The sequence below is a fragment of the Hyperolius riggenbachi genome, chromosome 11, assembly GCF_040937935.1.
Source record: "Hyperolius riggenbachi isolate aHypRig1 chromosome 11, aHypRig1.pri, whole genome shotgun sequence".
Classification (NCBI taxonomy): Eukaryota; Metazoa; Chordata; class Amphibia; order Anura; family Hyperoliidae; genus Hyperolius; species Hyperolius riggenbachi.
The window spans coordinates 145,650,040-145,670,245 of record NC_090656.1 but is presented as its reverse complement, the minus strand read 5'-3'; the positions used below and the strand labels follow the sequence as shown (position 1 = coordinate 145,670,245).

Genomic DNA, 20,206 nt, shown 5'->3' with positions numbered 1-20,206 from the left:
CTATTTGCCCCCTTCCTGATTTCTTATTCTTTTGCATGTTTGTCACACTTAAATGTTTCTGCTCATCAAAAACCGTTAACTATTAGTCAAAGATAACATAACTGAACACAAAATGCAGTTTTAAATGATGGTTTTTATTATTTAGTGAGAAAAAAAACTCCAAATCTACATGGCCCTGTGTGAAAAAGTTATTGCCCCCCCCTTGTTATAAAGTAACTTAACTGTGGTTTATCACACCCGAGTTCAATTTCTGTAGTCACCCCCAGGCCTGATTACTGCCACACCTGTTTCAATCAAGAAATCACTTAAATAGGAGCTATCTGACACGGAGAAGTAGACCAAAAGCACCTCAAAAGCTAGACATCATGCCAAGATCCAAAGAAATTCAGGAACAAATGAGAACAAAAGTACTGTAATTGAGATCTATCAGTCTGGAAAAGGTTATAAAGCCATTTCTAAAGCTTTGGGACTCCAGCGAACCACAGTGAGAGCCATTATCCACAAATGGCAAAAACATGGAACAGTGATGAACCTTCCCAGGAGTGGCTGGCCGACCAATATTACCCCAAGAGCGCAGAGAAATCTCATCCGAGAGGCCACAAAAGACCCCAGGACAACATCTAAAGAACTGCAGGCCTCACTTGCCTCAATTAAGGTCAGTGTTCACGACTCCACCATAAGAAAGAGACTGGGCAAAAATGGCCTGCATGGCAGATATCCAAGGCGCAAACCACTTTTAAGCAAAAAGAACATTAAGGCTCGTCTCAATTTTGCTAAAAAACATCTCAATGATTGCCAAGACTTTGGGGAAAATACCTTATGGACCGACGAGACAAAAGTTGAACTTTTTGGAAGGTGCGTGTCCCGTTACATCTGGTGTAGAAGTAACACAGCATTTCAGCAAAAGAACATCATACCAACAGTAAAATATGGTGGCGGTAGTGTGATGGTCTGGGGTTGTTTTGCTGCTTCAGGACCTGGAAGGCTTGCTGTGATAGATGGAACCATGAATTCTACTGTCTTCCAAAAAATCCTGAAGGAGTATGTCCGGCCATCTGTTCGTCAACTCAAGCTGAAGCGATCTTGGGTGCTGCAGCAGGACAATGACCCAAAACACACCAGCAAATCCACCTCTGAATGGCTGAAGAAAAACAAAATGAAGACTTTGGAGTGGCCTAGTCAAAGTCCTGACCTGAATCCTATTGAGATGTTGTGGCATGACCTTAAAAAGGTGGTTCATGCTAGAAAGCCCTCAAATAAAGCTGAATTACAACAATTCTGCAAAGATGAGTGGGCCAAAATTCCTCCAGAGCGCTGTAAAAGACTCGTTGCAAGTTATCGCAAACGCTTGATTGCAGTTATTGCTGCTAAGGGTGGTCCAACCAGTTATTAGGTTCAGGGGGAAATTTCTTTTTCACACAGCTCCATGTAGGTTTTGAGTTTTTTTTCTTACTAAATAATAAAAACCATCATTTAAAACTGCATTTTGTGTTCAATTATGTTATCTTTGACTAATAGTTAACGGTTTTTGATGAGCAGAAACATTTAACTGTGACAAACATGCAAAAGAATAAGAAATCAGGAAGGGGGAAAATAGTTTTTCACACCACTGTATAAATACAGAGGGGCTGCAGCACACAACAGGAAAGCAGTGACAGGGGCTCTTGGTTACGCTTTAACACGTTTAAGCTCACCAACTGCACCAAAGTGGCGAGTCCTACTCTAACCAGGCAACAATGCTCATTTTCTATCAGCGTTCTAGTGGGAACCATGCCAAAAGCCCAATGGTCAACTAAACGGGAGAAAGGAAATTAAAAACACCTCATCTTCTACTAGCTACTGACTGAACTATGAGCTCCGCTCATTTATATGCTTAACTGTGCTAGAGGTGGGAGTAGTTATGCGCTCATAGTTCAGTCAGTAGCTAGTAGAAGGTGAGGTGTTATTAATTTCCTTTCTCCCTTTTAGTTGACCATTGGGCTTTTGGCATGGTTCCCACTAGAACGCTGATAAAAAAAACATTGGCATTTTTGCCTGGTTAGAGTAGGACTCGCCAAATTGTGGACACTTTGTTGGTGAGTTTAAACGCGTTAATTTATTTAGTTTTTTAGAGTTGATGTACATGTAAAACTTCTTTGGGTTAGAGCGATTTGATTTTCAGCTTCAATGTTTACCAGCCTAATTTTTTTTTACAACTTTTATTGCACTCGTTATAATTGCTTAACGCAGCCTCGGTCCCCTCCTGTTTTAGGACCTTATAGGCATTCTTTTTCCCCTTAATTTTATCTCTAACCTTTCTATTCATCCATAGAGGCCTTTTTTTATTCCTAGACATTTAGTTTCCATATGGGATATACATACTACAATATTGGTCGAGAATAAGTTTAAAAGCTTGCCATTTACCTTCAGTGTCCTCCTCTTGTAGTACATTATCCCAGTTCACCAAATTTAGTGCCTGCCTGAGTTGATTGAGCTTAGCTTTTCTAAAATTCATAGTTTTAGTGGTCCTGCTTCCCCCGGGATTGGTGAGCTTAAACGCGTTAAAGCGTAACCAAGAGCCCCTGTCACTGCTTTCCTGTTGTGTGCTGCAGCCCCTCTGTGTATTATATATATATATATATATATATATATATATATATATATATATATATATATATATATATATATATATATATATATACTCTCACGTTTGTCAGCGCAGTGTGTTTGGAATTGCCTGATGTATGGTCACCTTAAAGGTGTGCGCTTCAGTAACAGCATCTGATATCAGGATGACTGACGTTCCTGATGGACCCCTGGCTGGTGTCCTCTCCAGTGTAAAGTCTCACCTCTCCACCGGCATGAGTTCTGGCTTCACCCATAGGAAATCATAACGTGCCACATGGTACAGGCGCTCACTCGCTTTGACAGTGGACTAAGTGATGATGGCCAGGAATTGCATGGCATAGAGGTGAGATTCTATAGAGTCCAGTACCAGGTGAACATTTCTATTTTGAAGGCGGCCAGGCAGGTGGTGGCGCTTGGCCACTGAAATCAGGGACGGATCTAGGGGGGAGCAAGCGGGTCTCTTGCCCCAGGCGCAAATTGTTGAATTCTTAAAAAGGCGGCAAAATTTGGATGGGGAATGGCAGTTTAGGCGCCAAAACCTGACCTTGCCCCAGGCGCAACTTGGGGCAACTTGGTCTAGATCCGTCCCTGACTGAAATATATCAAAAATTGGTCTGCAGTTTATGGGCACAGTGTCTGGTTATATTCATTTAGAAAGAGATCTGAATCATGGTCTGTCTGATGTACAGGCACCTTAAGTGTTAATAGCAGCCAGCGTGCTGTGTATTTACATACAGCTCCACTGCACTCTAGAAGGCTTCTTCAGTTATTTTAGCAGAGAAGATACAAAGAGGCTGATTCACACAGCTTTCCTGTTGAATTGTCTCACCTTACTTATTAACTCACAATTTATCTTTCCTTAAATTACTTAACTCATGATTTATCTCAGTTTAATCAACTAAACTCAAGGTTTATCTCTCCTTATTTGACTTAACTCATGATTTATCTCTCCTTATATTTTTATCTCATGAAATAGCTTTCTTTACAGTTAAGGTGAAAATAAGTATTGTGAATCAGCCCCTAAGGCCATTATTCAATTCTCTTTTTCTCTAAGTGTTCTCCTATGTGTTATTTTCACACCATATCAATAAAATAGCTTTTAAGCCAGTAAGCATGAAAATTATCAATAAAATACCTTTTAAGTCAGTAAGCAAGAAAAGTATTTTGATAGTACGTTTTTACCTATGTTTTGCTTCTTTTTCAGTTACAGAATGCTGAAATTTTAAACAGACGATACATCCTCTCCTAGTAGAAAAAAGTGAAATTTATAGGGGCCCAAGTGTCTACAGAGTCAGCAAAATGTGGATGGAATAGTGTATTAAAAACAGTGAGTCAGCTACTACAAGTGCAAGGTTCCTGGTACCTGTGGGTACAGTGAAGTGGGTGCAGAGAAGTTCTGCTACACTTTCACTCCTCTTCAGGACACGCATCACTTTTAAAGAGTCAGTGGCATAACTAATAACTATGAGTTTCACTCCCTGTCACAGTAAGGTCACACCATAGTAAGGTAAGTGCTCTTCCCACCAGAACATTCTGACGTTACAGATGACTTTATAAACATTGGGAGGTTACTTAAAAAAAAATCTTTCAAAGAACACAACTTTGATGGTGAACAGACTTTTCTTTAAAGTGTACTAGAGACGAGAAGCGTCTCTGGTACAATACTTACCTGGGGCTTCCTTAAGCCCCATTAAGGCTACTCATCCCTTGCCATCTCCCTGGGTGACTCCTGTTGCCCGGCAATCGTCCCCAAAAGGCTGGTTGAGTCGTACATGGGCAGCCCGGCCAGGCTTGCTCCCCCACTGCTCTCCCATTCCGGGACGGCACGCAACTCGGCCAGGATTTTGGGGACAATTGCGGTTGACAGGAGTCACCCAGGGAGATGGCAAGGGACAAGCAACCTTAACGACCTCCCTTGCGGTAATGACAAGCTCCTCCATGCCGCCAGGGAGATTTCTAGCTGCCCTGTGCCGCCGGCTCCACTCTTCTGTGGTCTTCCCTGGGACTGATGGATGCCTGTCAGCGTGCCAACTATCTATCAGTCCGAGGGAAGCCCACATGGAGCCATTGGGGCACAGCAGTGCAGCGACATGTCCCTCTCACTTCTTTCCTCCTCTCTGATCCACCCTCGTTTCCGATCCTTTCCTCCAATCCTGCCTCCCTTCCATCCGATCTCCTCTCCCTCCCTGCCGATCCCCCCTCAGCGCTGTTAGATGAGCTGAGGTACTACTCACCGAGGCTCCTTCTCCAGTGATAACCATGCACTCTCCTCCGCCGTACAGCTCTGGGCTATTGTTTACAGTATGGGGGCACGGCTCGATGACTTCATCAAGCCACGTACCCGTATTGTAAACAGTAGCTGATAGCTGTACAGCAGAGGAGAGTGCGTGGTCATCGCTGGAGAGAGACCCTCGGTGAGTACCCCCGCTCATCTAACAGCACCAAGGGGGGAAGCACCTATAGCTGGCTTACCTATACTATGGCACCTATAGCTAGCTTACCTATACTGGGGACACTCATATCTGGCTTACCTATAGCTGGGTTACCTATAGTGGGGGAACTCATACCTGGCTTACCTATACTATGACACCTATAGCTAGCTTACCTATACTGGGGACACTCATGCCTGGCTTACCTATAGTATGGCACCTATAGCTGGCTTACCTATACTGGGGCACCTGTAGCTTGTTAACCTATACTGGTGCTTATTAGAGATGTCCCGAACCTCCGATTTTCGGTTCGCGAACTGTCGCGGAAGGTTTGGTTTGCACAAACTTTTGCGAACCACAATAGACTTCAATGGGGAGGCGAACTTCAAAATTTTGAAACATTTCTGCTGACTAGAAAAATGATAGAAAAGATGTTTCATGGGGTCTAATACCTGGAGGAAGACATGGTAGAGTAAAACACACATCAAAAGTCCCAGGCAAAAATCTAGACTTCACATAAACCCCTATTTTAAGGTCACAAATCTCATTCAAAGTTCGATTACAGGCCTACACTGCTTTACAACATCAGGCAGTGTATCCCTTTCTCCTCCCTCTCTCCCTCTTCCCGTAGGAAGGAGGGTCTCATCTTCCAGGGAATTGTAGAATTTCAAAAGCCAGCTTATATACCTTGGCCGGGAATTGAACCCAGGTCTTGGCCGGGAATTGAACCCAGGTCTGAGTGCGTGGTAGATAGCTCTCTTAACCGCTATACCACCACCAACACTACATTCTGAAACCAGCATAGCATGTACCATTATGATACAGTGGCTTGCAAAAGTATTCGGCCCCCTTGAAGTTTTCCACATTTTGTCACATTACTGCCACAAACAAGTATCAATTTTATTGGAATTCCACGTGAAAGACCAATACAAAGTGGTGTACATGCGAGAAGTGGATCGAAAATCATACATGATTCTAAACATTTTTTTACAAACAAATAACTACAAAGTGGGGTGTGCGTAATTATTCGGCCCCCTTTGATCTGAGTGCAGTCACTTGCCTATAGACATTGCTTGATGAGTGCTAATGACTAAATAGAGTGCACCTGTGTGTAATCTAATGTCAGTACAAATACAGCTGCTCTCAGAGGTTGTCTAAGAGAATATTGGGAGCAACAACAACATGAAGTCCAAAGAACACACCAGACAGGTCAGGGATAAATTTATTGAGAAATTTAAAGCAGGCTTAGGCTACAAAAAGATTTACAAAGCCTTGAACATCCCACGGAGCACTGTTCAAGCCATCATTCAGGGGGGGTGTTCAAGCCATTATAAGGGGGGGGTGGGGCTCTAGGAGTGAGTGCAGTCTGATTGGCAACAATGTGCCTGCTGACTGTGATGTAGAGGGTCAAAGTTCTGCTTAATAGAGCATTATGGGGCGAATCGAACTGCCGGGAAAGTTCAACCACCCGAAGTTCGCCGGCGAACCGATCGGGACATCTCTAGTGCTATATACTCACCATTGCTGTGCTGATCTCTCGTTGTGTACCTCTGATAGCTTCCCCATTGTCCTCTTCCATGTCCCTCGGCAGATTTGCTTTTCCCTCAGCGATGACATGTTCCCAGGCAATCGGTATTGATGACGCCAGGGTCACACAGTGTCATCAACATCTGGCAGCAAACTCATTTTTTTTTAATTTAATTCAATACAATAAAAAGCCTGTATTGAATTCAATTCAATATTAAAAAAAAGTAGGTACAAAAAAATGCTTAGGTACAAAAAATGCTTAAAAAATTATTTGAAATTAATTGAACCACTTTTTGCACAGAAATCCTGGGGAGATTGAACACCAGGGAGGTTAAGGAAGCCCCCAGGTAAGTATGGAACCTGAGACGCTTCTCGTCTCAGGTTCACTTTAAATTATGTCTGACCAATCAAGTAAAAATGAAGGAAGTGTCTGGATAGGTGTGGTACAACCCCGATATTTGTGGAACTGCATACATCAAGCTGTCAGCAGTAGAAGGTTAAGCAAAACTATGCAGTGTACAGACCAGTGGAATGTTTTTCAGATGAACATCTATGACTTAAAAAAGAAGAAGTGCTGCAAGAGAGGAAACTGAAGGAGGAAGATGAAAACAGCAGTGTGGATTCTGTAGTTTACAGAAGAATCAACAATACTGCAAATTTAGAATACTGTACAGGCCAAGAATGAAGTCTTAAAGATAAGAAAGCTTCTGTATTGAATACAAGCTAAGCCTCGAGGTCAGTAAAACCCCTTATCAATTGCAAGAATCATATTTAAGAAAAACTGAATAAAAGGGGCTTATAAAGAGTCAAACGGATCAGAGAAAAGGAAGGCTGTTGAAAGGAAAACATTGTAAAACAGCGACCACACAGGAAGTGCTCAGATGAGGGTGAATATGCCACATATAACTGAATAAGTAGGTGTGCAAGATTAACATAACCAAATGAAATAAAGAAGAGATAATAACGATACAAGGTAGCTAATCGATAAAATAAGGAACAGAGTGAACAGTGACCAGAAAGCGAGAAGGGAGGAGACTACATATAAAGGGAGACCTCTGAGTTCACAAACATTCTTCTTCAGGAAGTCTAGCAGAGAGAGGAACTTATAATACACTAAAGCCAGACTGGAATTAGAAGAAAAAGGTAAGGTGACACTGTAATGTGTGAGGATGCAATAGTAGAGCTTCATTAACATTAGTATTTATTAACAATGGTTCAAATCTCATATTAGACCTTAAGCGTTTCTCAGCATATGTATTAAAGGCTCTTAATGTTCCTTTGTAGGAGTGAGAAGGAACTGACTGGCCTTTAGGTTGTATGATACTAGATATTTCATTGTCTATAATACATAAATCCAAAAGTCATTCCTAGATAGTGGTAATTATACAATATATAAGAGGCATTATACCACTGCTCATTATACAAATAATCTTTAATAATCTATTGATACAGCATCTAATAAGGTAAATATATCGAGATAGCTCTGCCTGTTACATGGGATTTTAACAAACCTCATCCCGTTCCTTGCTGTGTTCTTATGGCCATGTAGTAACAGACATGTATTGCAATACCTTTCAAATTAGAAATGCTGCATGGATGTGTCAGTCTGTCATAAAGAACTGAGCAAGCCATGATGTGCAAAAAGTGAAGAAAAGTGATACTTTGGATTGGATCCGACTTTCTGTAAACCTAAGGATGCTGCCAAAGGAATGCGAAGTATTGATTTTGTGCTCTGTGCAGCAAAATTACTAAAGAAGGAAAAAGCATATTTTTTTAATACTCTGCACACCAACGGAATGATCTAAACACCTGCGTAGTTTTACAATAGCCACCAACTTGTGAGAGTAGAATCTTCTAGTCACTTTATAATACCATAACTGTCTGTAACTAAAATTGATACTTCATTTTAATACAAATTAAAATTGCAAAATGGCTTGTAAGAAAGCACTGACAAATATTACACTATTTTAATGAAAGTTTATTTAAACAAAAACCTGAAATATGAGTTCCCTATACCCAGTGGCACCTGCCTCTAGAGTATATAAATCCTTGATATAAAAGCAACTTGTATTATTTACCTTTCTTCCCTTACCTGAGAATGAGGTACAGAATGCAACACTGTGATGTTTTACTATAGTACAATGTATTGGAAATAAGATTGATTATATTGATGGCTTACTATAGCAGAATCCCATCATGGTAAATTTCAAGAGACCTGGCCAAGTAGTTTGCTATATGAGAATTGTTCATACATTGTATATCCATAAATGTGCATATGGTTGGGACCTGGGAACTGAGTTTACTATAGCCAGAAGCTTACTATATCAAAGTTTACTATAATGAGATTCCATTGTATTAAAAATCATTGTCTGTGTATCATACAGCAAGATAAGTACAACTATCAGGAGTTTATTTTAAATGATCTTACTTCAATGTAAGCAGTATGTAGCTAGTGAGGTCTGCCAGATAATTCTACCAGATCTACCCTCACTGTGCTATACTAGATCCAAAGAAACAAACAATGTTAATTATTTTTTTATTTATGGTTTGGTGATGATGACTTCAAGTGGATTTAAAGCTCATAAACCTATACATGGTTTAAAATGTAATTATAGTTTAACTGTAAATTATTCTGTCAAGACGGCATGGTTAATTGGATTTTTTAATACAAGTAGACAAATGCGGAAAGAGTTTTAACAACTTTTGGAATACATTATTGTGAAATTAATATATAATAATGAATACATAGTCAGACATTCTTTTTTTTTTTCATCTAGTTGGAACTTATCTAGTTGTTGTCTGAGACTCAGTTTAACCACTTCACTACTGAGGGTGTTTTCCCCCTTCTGTACCAGAGCAATTTTCACCTTTCAGCACTCTTTCAATTCATTCACCTTTCAAGCGCTCCTTCAATTTATTCACCTATAACTCTATCACTATACTTATTACAACAACTTGATTTATATCTTGTTTTGTTTTTTTCTTTGCTACCAATTAGGCTTTTGGGGGGTGATATTTGTTTTCAATATTTACTATTTTCTATGCATTCTAAGCAGACAACTTTTCGGGCACACGACAGACACAGCACAAGTAGCACTAATGGCTTTTTCAAGGCCATGTCTTCCACCAAATGTAACAACGTCATTGAAAACTAGACACCCAGGCCTACTCAAATATTATAAATACAGTACTGTATGTATATGTGTGTGTATATGTATGTATATATATATATATATATATATATATATATATATATATATATATATATATATATATATATATATATACATATATATAGTGGGTTGCAAAAGTATTCGGCGCCCTTGAAGTTTTCCACATTTTGTCACATTACTGCCACAAACAAGCATCAATTGTATTGGAAATCCACGTGAAAGACCAATACAAAGTGGTGTACATGCGAGAAGTGGATCGAAAATCATGCACGATTCCAAACATTTTTTACAAACAAATAACTGCAAAGTAGGGTGTGCGTAATTATTCAGCCCCCTTTGATCTGAGTGCAGTCAGTTGCCTATAGACATTGACTGATGAGTGCTAATGACTAAATAGAGTGCGCCTGTGTGTAATCTAATGTCAGTACAAATACAGCTGCTCTGTGAGGGCCTCAGATGTTGTCTAAGAGAATATTAGGAGCATCAACACAGTGAAGTCCAAAGAACACACAAGACAGGTCAGGGATCAAGTTATTGAGAAATTTAAAGCAGGCTTAGGCTACAAAAAGATTTCCAAAGCCTTGAACATCCCACGGAGCACTGTTCAAGCGATCATTCAGAAATGGAAGGAGTATGGCACAACTGTACACTTACCAAGACAAGGCCATCCACCTAAACTCACAGGCCGAACAAGGAGAGCGCTGATCAGAAATGCAGTCAAGAAGCCCATGGTGACTCTGGACGAGCTGCAGAGATCTACAGCTCAGGTGGGAGACTCTGTCCATAGGACAACTATTAGTCATGCACTGTACAAAGTTGGCCTTTACGGAAGAGTGGCAAGAAGAAAGGCATTGTTAACTGAAAGCATAAGAAGTCCCGTTTGCAGTTTGCCACAAGCCATGTGGGGGACACAGCAACCATGTGGAAGAAGGTGCTCTGGTCAGATGAGACCAAAATGGAACTTTTTGGCCAAAATGCAAAACGCTATGTGTGGCAGAAAACTAACACTGCACATCACTCTGAACACACCATCCCCACTGTCAAATATGGTGGTGGCAGCATCATGCTCGGGGGGTGCATCTCTTCAGCAGGGACAGGGAAGCTGGTCAGAGTTGATGGGAAGATGGATGGAGCCAAATACAGGGCAAACTTGGAAGAAAACCTCTTGGAGACTGCAAAAGACTTGAGACTGGGGCGGAGGTTCACCTTCCAGCAGGACAATGACCCTAAACATAAAGCCAGGCCAACAATGGAATGGTTTAAAACAAAACATATCTATGTGTTAGAATGGCCCAGTCAAAGTCCAGATCTAAAGCCAATCGAGAATCTGTGGCAAGATCTGAAAACTGCTGTTCACAAACGCTGTGTATCTAATCTGACTGAGCTGGAGCTGTTTTGCAAAAGAAGAATGGGCAAGGATTTCAGTCTCCAGATGTGCAAAGCTGGTAGAGACACATCCTAAAAGACTGGCAGCTGTAATTGCAGCAAAAGGTGGTTCTACAAAGTGTTGACCCAGGGGGCCGAATAATTACGCACACCCCACTTTGCAGTTATTTATTTGTAAAAAAATGTTTGGAGTGATGTATGATTTGCGATCTACTTCTCACATGTACACCACTTTGTATTGGTCTTTCGCATGGAATTCCAATAAAATTGATGCATGTTTGTGGCAGTAATGTGACAAAATGTGGAAAACTTTAAGGGGGCCGAATACTTTTGCAACCCACTGTACGTATATATATATATATATATATATATATATATATATATATATATATATATATATATATATATATATACACTCTAGTGCAAAACAGCATAAATTAATATATAAATATATATATATATGTATATGTGTATATATATGTGTATATATATATATATATGTATATATATATATATGTGTGTGTATATATGTATATATGTATGTATGTATGTATATTCAGTGGCTTGGAAAAGTATTCGGCCCCCTTGAAATTTTCCACATTTTGTCACATTACTGCCACAAACATGAATCAATTTTATTGGAATTCCACGTGAAGGACCAATACAAAGTGGTGTACACGTGTCAAGTGGAACGAAAATCCTACATGATTACAAACATTTTTTACAAATAGATAACTGCAAAGTGGGGTGTGCTTAATTATTCAGCCCCCTTTGGTCTGAGTGCAGTCTGTTGACCATAGACATTGCCTGATGAGTGCTAATGATTAAATAGAGTGAACCTGTGTGTAATCTAATGTCAGTACAAATACAGCTGCTCTGGACGGCCTCAGAGGTTGTCAAAGAGAATATTGGGAGCAACAACATCATGAAGTCCAAATAATACACCAGACAGGTCAGGGATAAAGTTATTGAGAAATTTAAAGCAGGCTTAGGCTACAAAAAGATTTCCAAAGCCTTGAACATCCCACGGAGCACTGTTCAAGCGATCATTCAGAAATGGAAGGAGTATGGCACAACTGTAAACCTACCAAGACAAGGCCGTCCACCTAAACTCACAGGCCGAACAAGGAGAGCGCTGATCAGAAATGCAGTCAAGAGGCCCATGGTGACTCTGGACGAGCTGCAGAGATCTACAGCTCAGGTGGGGGAATCTATCCATAGGACTACTATTAGGCTGCTTACACACCAAGACGTTACAGGCGCACGTTAGTGCGCCTGTAACGCTCCCCCAACGCACAGCAATGTAACACAAGTGGGCTGTTCACACAGCCCACGTTGCGTTACATGTAACGCTGCACGTTCTGTGCAAAGTGCAGCATGCTACGGCGTTGGAGCGGCTGTAGCCGCGTTAGACTGTTTGCACATGCGCAGTGGAGGGCGGAGAGGAGGCGGGGAGAGCCAGCTACAGTAGCCGCGCACATGGCTACTTAATATTCACTGCACTGGCGGGCGCTGATTGGCCGGCGGGACCACGTGATGCAGAGTGTCTCGCTCCGCATCACATGGTCCCGCTGGCCAATCAGCGCCATTCTGGGAGACATTATAGGACTCGAGCCGCCTAACGCGGCTCACTCTACCGTCGGCTCTTGCAGCACCATACGTTGTGTTAGGTGCACGTTATGCGACCTTAACGTGGCACCTAATGCAACGTCTTGGTGTGCAAGAAGCCTTAGTCGTGCACTGCACAAAGTTGGCCTTTATGGAAGAGTGGAAAGAAGAAAGCCATTGTTAACAGAAAAGCATAATAAGTCCCGTTCGCAGTTTGCCACGAGCCATGTGGGGGACACAGCAAACGTGGAAGAAGGTGCTCTGGTCAGATGAGACCAATATGTAAAATGCTGTGTGTGGCGGAAAACTAACACTGCACATCACTCTGAACACACCATTCCCACTGTCAAATATGGTGGTGGCAGCATCATGCGCTGGGGGTGCTTCTCTTCAGCAGGGACAGGGAAGCTGGTCAGGGTTGATGGGAAGATGGATGGAGCCAAATACAGGGCAATCTTGGAAGAAAACCTCTTGGAGTCTGCAAAAGACCTGAGACTGGGGTGGAGGTTCACCTTCCAGCAGGACAACGACCCTAAACATAAAACCAGGGCAACAATGGAATGGTTTAAAACAAAACATCTCCATGTGTTAGAATGGCCCAGTCAAAGCCCAGATCTAAATCCAATCGAGAATCTGTGGCAAGATCTGAAAACTGCTGTTCACAAACGCTGTCCATCTAATCTGACTGAGCTGGAGCTTTTTTGCACAGAAGAATGGGCAAGGATTTCAGTCTCTAGATGTGCAAAGCTGGTAGAGACATACCCTAAAAGACTGGCAGCTGTAATTGCAGCAAAAGGTGGTTCTACAAAGTATTGACTCAGGGGGCCGAATAATTACGCACACCCCACTTTGCAGTTATCCATTTGTAAAAAATGTTTGGAATCCTGTATGATTTTCGTTCCACTTCTCACGTGTACACCACTTTGTATTGGTCTTTCACGTGGAATTCCAATAAAATTGATTCCTGTTTGTGGCAGTAATATGACAAAATGTGGAAAACTTCAAGGGGATCAAATACTTTTGCAAGTGTGTGTGTGTGTGCGTGCGTGCGTGTGCGCGCGTGCGTGCGGTTTTGCAGAAATTTCACTATAAGTTTGAAAATAGTAATTTTTTTCTCAGTGTTTTTCACTTTAGCAGTAGAAAACAAAATCACAGGACATAAGCCTCAGCTCTCAAAGACCCCAAATTCTATTCTCTCGCTTGTCATGGTTACAATGATACCCTATATAATCAGATTCAGCTTTTTGGGCACAGGACAGACTGTTAAAAGACCACTATCACGAAAATTGTACAATTTAAAAAAAACATGTGTATATGTACAAATAATAAGTACATTTCTTCCAGAGTAAAAATGAGCCATACATTAATTTTCTCCTATGTTACTATCACTTACAGTAAGTAGTAGAAATCTGACAGAACTGAAAGGTTTTGGTCTAGTCCAGGGGTAGGGAACCTTGGCTCTCCAGCTGTGATAAAACTACAAATCCCAGCATGCATTTGCCTTTATTAATCATGACTTTGGCTGTCAGACTCCTGCAATGCATTGTGGGACCTGTAGTCCCTTAACAGCTGGAGAGCCAAGGTTCCCTACCCCTGGTCCAGTCCATCTCTCCATGGGGAATTCTCAGTATGGCCTTTATTCTTTTTTTTTTAATTTTTTTTTAAACAAATTTTATTTAAATTTGCACTTTGTTCAACAATGCCAAATAAGTTGTTTACAGAAGTAAAAAGATGTTTGTACAAAAGAAAGTAAATAAAAAGAATAACTTCCTTATCTTAAAGTCACAGTGCTTGTATAACAAGTTGAGGCATATTAAACTTTCATTTCACAATGCAGCATACTGAACCGGTAAGAAAAGCATTATCAAACAAAACACGTTTTAATCCCTTTCCCTCTCTAACCCCCCCCCCCACCACACGCACGCACGCACGCACGCGCGCACGCACGCACACACACACACACACACACACACACACACACACACACACACACACACACACACACACACACACACACACACACACACACACACACACACACACCTGTCATCTCTTGTTCCATAAACACTTATGTCACCTCCAACTTCCCTAACATGCCCATCAGTTGCTCTGTTAAATACCACTTTGTGTCTTTAACCACTTAAGGACTGCAGTCATAAAACCCCTTAAGGACCAGACACTTTTTTTCCATTCAGACCACTGCAGCTTTAACGGTTTATTGCTCGGTCATACAACCTACCACCTAAATTAATTTTACCTCCTTTTCTTGAACCTATTTCAGCTTTCTTTTGGTGCTATTTGATTGCTGCTATGATTTTTAGTTTTTATTATATTCATCAAAAAAGACATGATTTTTGCCAAAAAAATGTTTTTTTTTTACTTTCTGTGCTGACATTTTTCAAATGAAGTAAAATTTCTATATACATTTTAGTCCAAATTTATTCTGCTACATGTCTTTGATAAAAAAAAATCCAATAAGTGTATATTTATTGGTTTGGGTAAAAGTTATAGCGTTTACAAACTATGGTGCAAAAAGTGAATTTTCCCATTTTGAAGCATCTCTGACTTTTCTGAGCACCTGTCATGTTTCATGAGGTGCTAGAATTCCAGTATAGTATAAACACCACCCAAATGACCCCATTTTGGAAAGAAGACATCCCAAAGTATTCACTAAGAGGCATGGTGAGTTCATAGAAGATTTTATTTTTTGTCACAAGTTAGCGGAAAATGACACTTTTGTGACAAAAAAATAAATAAAACAAAGTTTATATTTCTGCTAACTTGTGACAAAAAAAAAATTAAATCTGCCACGGACTCACCATGCCCCTCTCTGAATACTTTGGGATGTCTACTTTCCAAAATGGGGTCATTTGTGGGGTGTGTTTACTGTCCTGGCATTTTGGGGGGTGCTAAATTGTAAGCACCCCTGTAAAGCCTAAAGGTGCTCATTGGACTTTGGGCCCCTTAGCGCAGTTAGGCTGCAAAAAAGTGCCACACATGTGGTATTGCCGTACTCAGGAAAAGTAGTATAATGTGTTTTGGGGTGTATTTTTACACATACCCATGCTGGGTGGGAGAAATATCTCTGTAAATGACAATGTTTTGATTATTTTTACACACAATTGTTCATTTACAGAGAGATTTCTCCCACCCAGCATGGGTATGTGTAAAAATACACCCCAAAACACATTATACTACTTATCCTGAGTACAGCGATACCACATGTGTGGCACTTTTTTGCACCCTAACTGCGCTAGGGGCACAAAGTCCAATGAGTACCTTTAAGATTTCACAGGTCGTTTTGAGACATTTGGTTTCAAGACTATGCCTCACGGTTTAGGGCCCCTAAAATGCCAGGGCAGTTTAGGAACCCCACAAGTGACCCCATTTTAGAAAGACAACACCACAAGGTATTCTGTTAGAAGTATGGTGAGTTCATAGAAGATTTTTTTTTGTCACAAGTTAGCGGAAATTGACACTTTGTGAAAAAAAACAATAAAAATCAATTTCTGCTAACTTGTGACAAAAAATAAAATCTTCTATGAACTCACCATACCCCTAACGGAATACCTTGGAGTGTCTTCTTTCTAAAATGGGGTCACTTGTGGGGTTCCTATACTTCCCTGGCATTTTAGGGGCCCTAAACCGTGAGGAGTAGTCTTGAAACCAAATTTCTCAAAATTACCTGTGAAATCCTAAAGGAACTTATTGGACTTTGGGCCCCTTTGCGCAGTTAAGGTGCAAAAAAGTGCCACACATGTGGTACCACTGTACTCTGGAGAAGTAGTATAATGTGTTTTGTGGTGTATTTTTACATATACCCATGCTGGGTGGGAGAACTATCTCTGTAAATGACATTTTTTTAATTTTTTTACACACAATTGTCTATTTACAGAGATATTTCTCCCACCCAGCATGGGTATGTGTAAAAATACACCACAAAACACATTATACTACTTCTTTTGAGTATGGCGATACCACATGTGTGGCACTTTTTTGCACCCTAACTGCGCTAAGGGGCCCAAAGTCCATTAAGTACCTTTAGGATTTCACAGGTCATTTTGAGGCATTTGGTTTCTAGACTACTCCTCACTGTTTAGGGCCCCTAAAATGCCAGGGCAGTATAGGAACCCCTCAAGTGACCCCATTTTAGAAAGAAGACACCACAAGGTATTCCGTTAGTAGTATGGTGAGTTCATAGAAGATTTTATTTTTTGTCACACAAGTTAGCGGAAATTGATTTTTTTTTTCACAAAGTGTCATTTTCCACTAACTTGTGACAAAAAAATAAAAACTTCTATGAACTTACCATACTACTAACAGAATACTTTGGGGTGTCGTCTTTCTTAAATGGGGTCACTTGTGGGCTTCCTACACTGCCCTGGCATTTTAGGGGCCCTAAACCGTGAGGTGTAGTCTGGAAAGCAAATGCCTCAAAATGACCTGTGAATAGGATGTTGGGCCCCTTAGCGCACCTAGACTGCAAAAAAGTGTCATGTGGTATCGCCGTACTCAGGAGAAGTAGTATAATGTGTTTTGGGGTGTATTTTTACACATACCCATGCTAGGTGGGAGAAATATCTCTGTAAATGGACAATTGTGTGTAAAAAAAAATAAAAAAAATTGTCATTTACAGAGATATTTCTCCCACCCAGCATGGGTATGTGTAAAAATATACCCCAAAGCACATTATACTACTTCTCCTGAGTACAGCGATACCACATGTGTGACACTTTTTTGCAGCATAGGTGCACTAAGGGTCCCAATTCACGGGTCATTTTGAGGCATTTGGTTTCTAGACTACTTATGGTTTAGGGCCCCTAAAATGCCAGGGCAGTATAGGAACCCCACAAGTGACCCCATTTTAGAAAGAAGACACCCCAAGGTATTCCGTTAGGTGTATGGTGAGTTCATAGAAGATTTTATTTTTTGTCACAAGTTAGTGGAAAATGACACTTTGTGAAAAAAACAATAAAAATCAATTTCCGCTAACTTTTGACAAAAAATAAAATCTTCTATGAACTCGTCATACACCTAACGGAATACCTTGGGGTGTCTTTTTTTTCTAAAATGGGGTCACTTGTGGGGTTCCTATACTGCCCTGGCATTTTAGGGGCCCAAAACCGCGAGGAGTAGTCTGGAAACCAAATGCCTCAAAATGACTGTTCAGGGGTATAAGCATCTGCAAATTTTGATGACAGCTGGTCTATGAGGGGGCGAATTTTGTGGAACCAGTCATAAGCAGGGTGGCCTCTTAGATGACAGGTTGTATTGGGCCTGATCTGATGGATAGGAGTGCTAGGGGGGTGACAGGAGGTGATTGATGGGTGTCTCAGGGGGTGATTGGAGGGGAAAATAGATGCAATCAATGCACTGGGGAGGTGATCGGAAGGGGGTCTGAGGGGGATCTGAGGGTTTGGCCAAGTGATCAGGAGCCCACACGGGGCAAATTAGGGCCTGATCTGATGGGTAGGTGTGCTAGGGGGTGACAGGAGGTGATTGATGGGTGTCACAAGGTGTAATTAGAGGGGGGAATAGATGCAAGCAATGCACTGGCGAGGTGATTAGGGCTGGGGTCTGAGGGCGTTCTGAGGGTGTGGGCGGGTGATTGGGTGCCCTAGGGGCAGATAGGGATCTGATCTGATGGGTAGCAGTGACAGGGGGTGATTGATGGGTAATTAGTGGGTGTTTAGAGGAGAGAACAGATGTAAACAATGCACTTGGGAGGTGATCTGATGGCGGGTCTGCGGGTGATCTAATGGTGTGGGTGATCAGATTGCCCGCAAGGGGCAGGTTAGGGGCTGATTGATGGAAGGCAGTGACAGGGGGTGATTGATGGGTGATTGACAGGTGATCAGTGGGTTATTACAGGGAAGAACAGATGTAAATAATGCACTAACGAATTGATAAGGGGGGGTCTGAGGGAAATCTGAGCGTGTGGGTGGGTGATTGGGTGCCCGCAAGGGCAGAAGAGGGTCTGATCTGATGGGTAACAGTGACAGGTGCTGATAGGGGGTGATTGATGGGTGATTGATGGGTGTTTAGAAGATAGAACAGATGTAAACAATGCACTTAGGAGGTGATCTGATGGCGGGTCTGCGGGCGATCTGATGGTGTAGGTGGGTGATCAGATTGCCCGCAAGGGGCAGGTTAGGGGCTGATTGATGGGTGGCAGTGACAGGGGGTGATTGACAGGTGATCAGTGGGTTATTACAGGGGGGATAGATGCATACAGTACACAAGGGGGGGGGGTGTCTGGGGAGAATCTGAGGGGTGGGAGTGATCAGGAGCCCCCAGGGGGCAGTTTAGGGCATGAAAAAAATAGCGTTGACAGATAGTGACAGGGAGTGATTGATGGGTGATTAGGGGGGTGATTGGGTGCAAACAGTGGTCTAGGGTGTGGGCAGGGGGAAGGGTCTGAGGGGTGCTGTGGGCGATCAGGGGGCAGGTTGGGGCAGATCAGTGTGTTTGGGTGCAGACTAGGGTGGCTGCGGCCTGCCTTGGTGGTCCCTCGGAAACTGGGACCACCAGGGCAGGAGGCAGCCTGTATAATACGCTTTGTGTACACTACAAAGCATATTATATGCTTTGCATGCGGCAATCGTGGGGTTAACAAACCTACCCACGCTTCCGAACGGCCTGCGGGTTGTCGTCGCGGGTGGGCGGAGCCAGTTGCCGGGGAAGCGCGCGTCACCAGTGACGAGATCGCTCCCCGCACATGCCAAAACGAAGCAACGCCGATGGGCGTATTGCGGTCCTTTTGGCGTCCACTTTGCCACCGCCCATCGGCTGTGGTTGGTCGGCAAGTGGTTAAACAGCTATCAGCCAGCGAGGATCAAAATAAACAAGCCTAGCTAACGCTTTCCCTATCTCCACCAAGCTCTGTCCCTTCCTCTCTTTATTCCAGCCAAGACAGACTGGAACATGGCGGGCGCTGCAGCGTTTTTATAGGGAGCGGGTGGGTCCGTGAGAGAGTGCAGGCTGATTGGTTGCCATGTGCCTGCTGACTGTGATGTAAGGGGTCAAAGTTTAGCCCAATGATGATGTATAGGGGCAGGTTGAATAGCGGCATATGCTCACCGCTCGCGATGAGCACGAGTACCTGATTTTCGCCAAATAGTGCTCGCCGGCGAACTATTTGGGCCATCTGTATACATCAGGTGTACTGTCTTGTCTGCCTGGCCAGCTTTCACATGTTGTAGAGTGAATTAATGTGACAAAAGAATGTATCAGAGGCGTGCACCTTCCGTCCTGGAATTTATTGCCAAAACATAGACAGTATGTGAATCATACAAGGCTTTTCAGCGTACAGTATTGTAAACGATCTTACAAAAAACAAGGTGGATCTTGTTATAAACTGTTCTTATCACCTTGCTTCGACACCATCGTCTCACAGACTGTGAGATCACTTGACTCTCCACACAGCAAACAGTAGATAGACTTTCTCAGGCTTCTTCAATGTTTACGTTATTTATT

At 42.1% G+C, this 20,206-nt stretch overlaps 1 protein-coding gene across 2 annotated transcripts in view; it reads left to right on the top strand.

Annotated features, from left to right (window-relative positions):
* The first annotated feature begins 7,119 nt into the window (after positions 1-7,119).
* The window catches only part of FERMT3 (FERM domain containing kindlin 3), a 333,595-nt gene continuing 320,508 nt past the window's right edge, over positions 7,120-20,206 (top strand). Inside the window, exon 1 of one of the 2 annotated variants that reach the window (XM_068261020.1) lies at positions 7,120-7,298. The gene's annotated coding sequence lies outside the window, so the exon portion shown is untranslated. Of the gene's footprint in view, positions 7,299-7,332; positions 7,707-20,206 lie in introns of those variants that run through there. The other variant, XM_068261019.1, reaches the window with a different exon arrangement.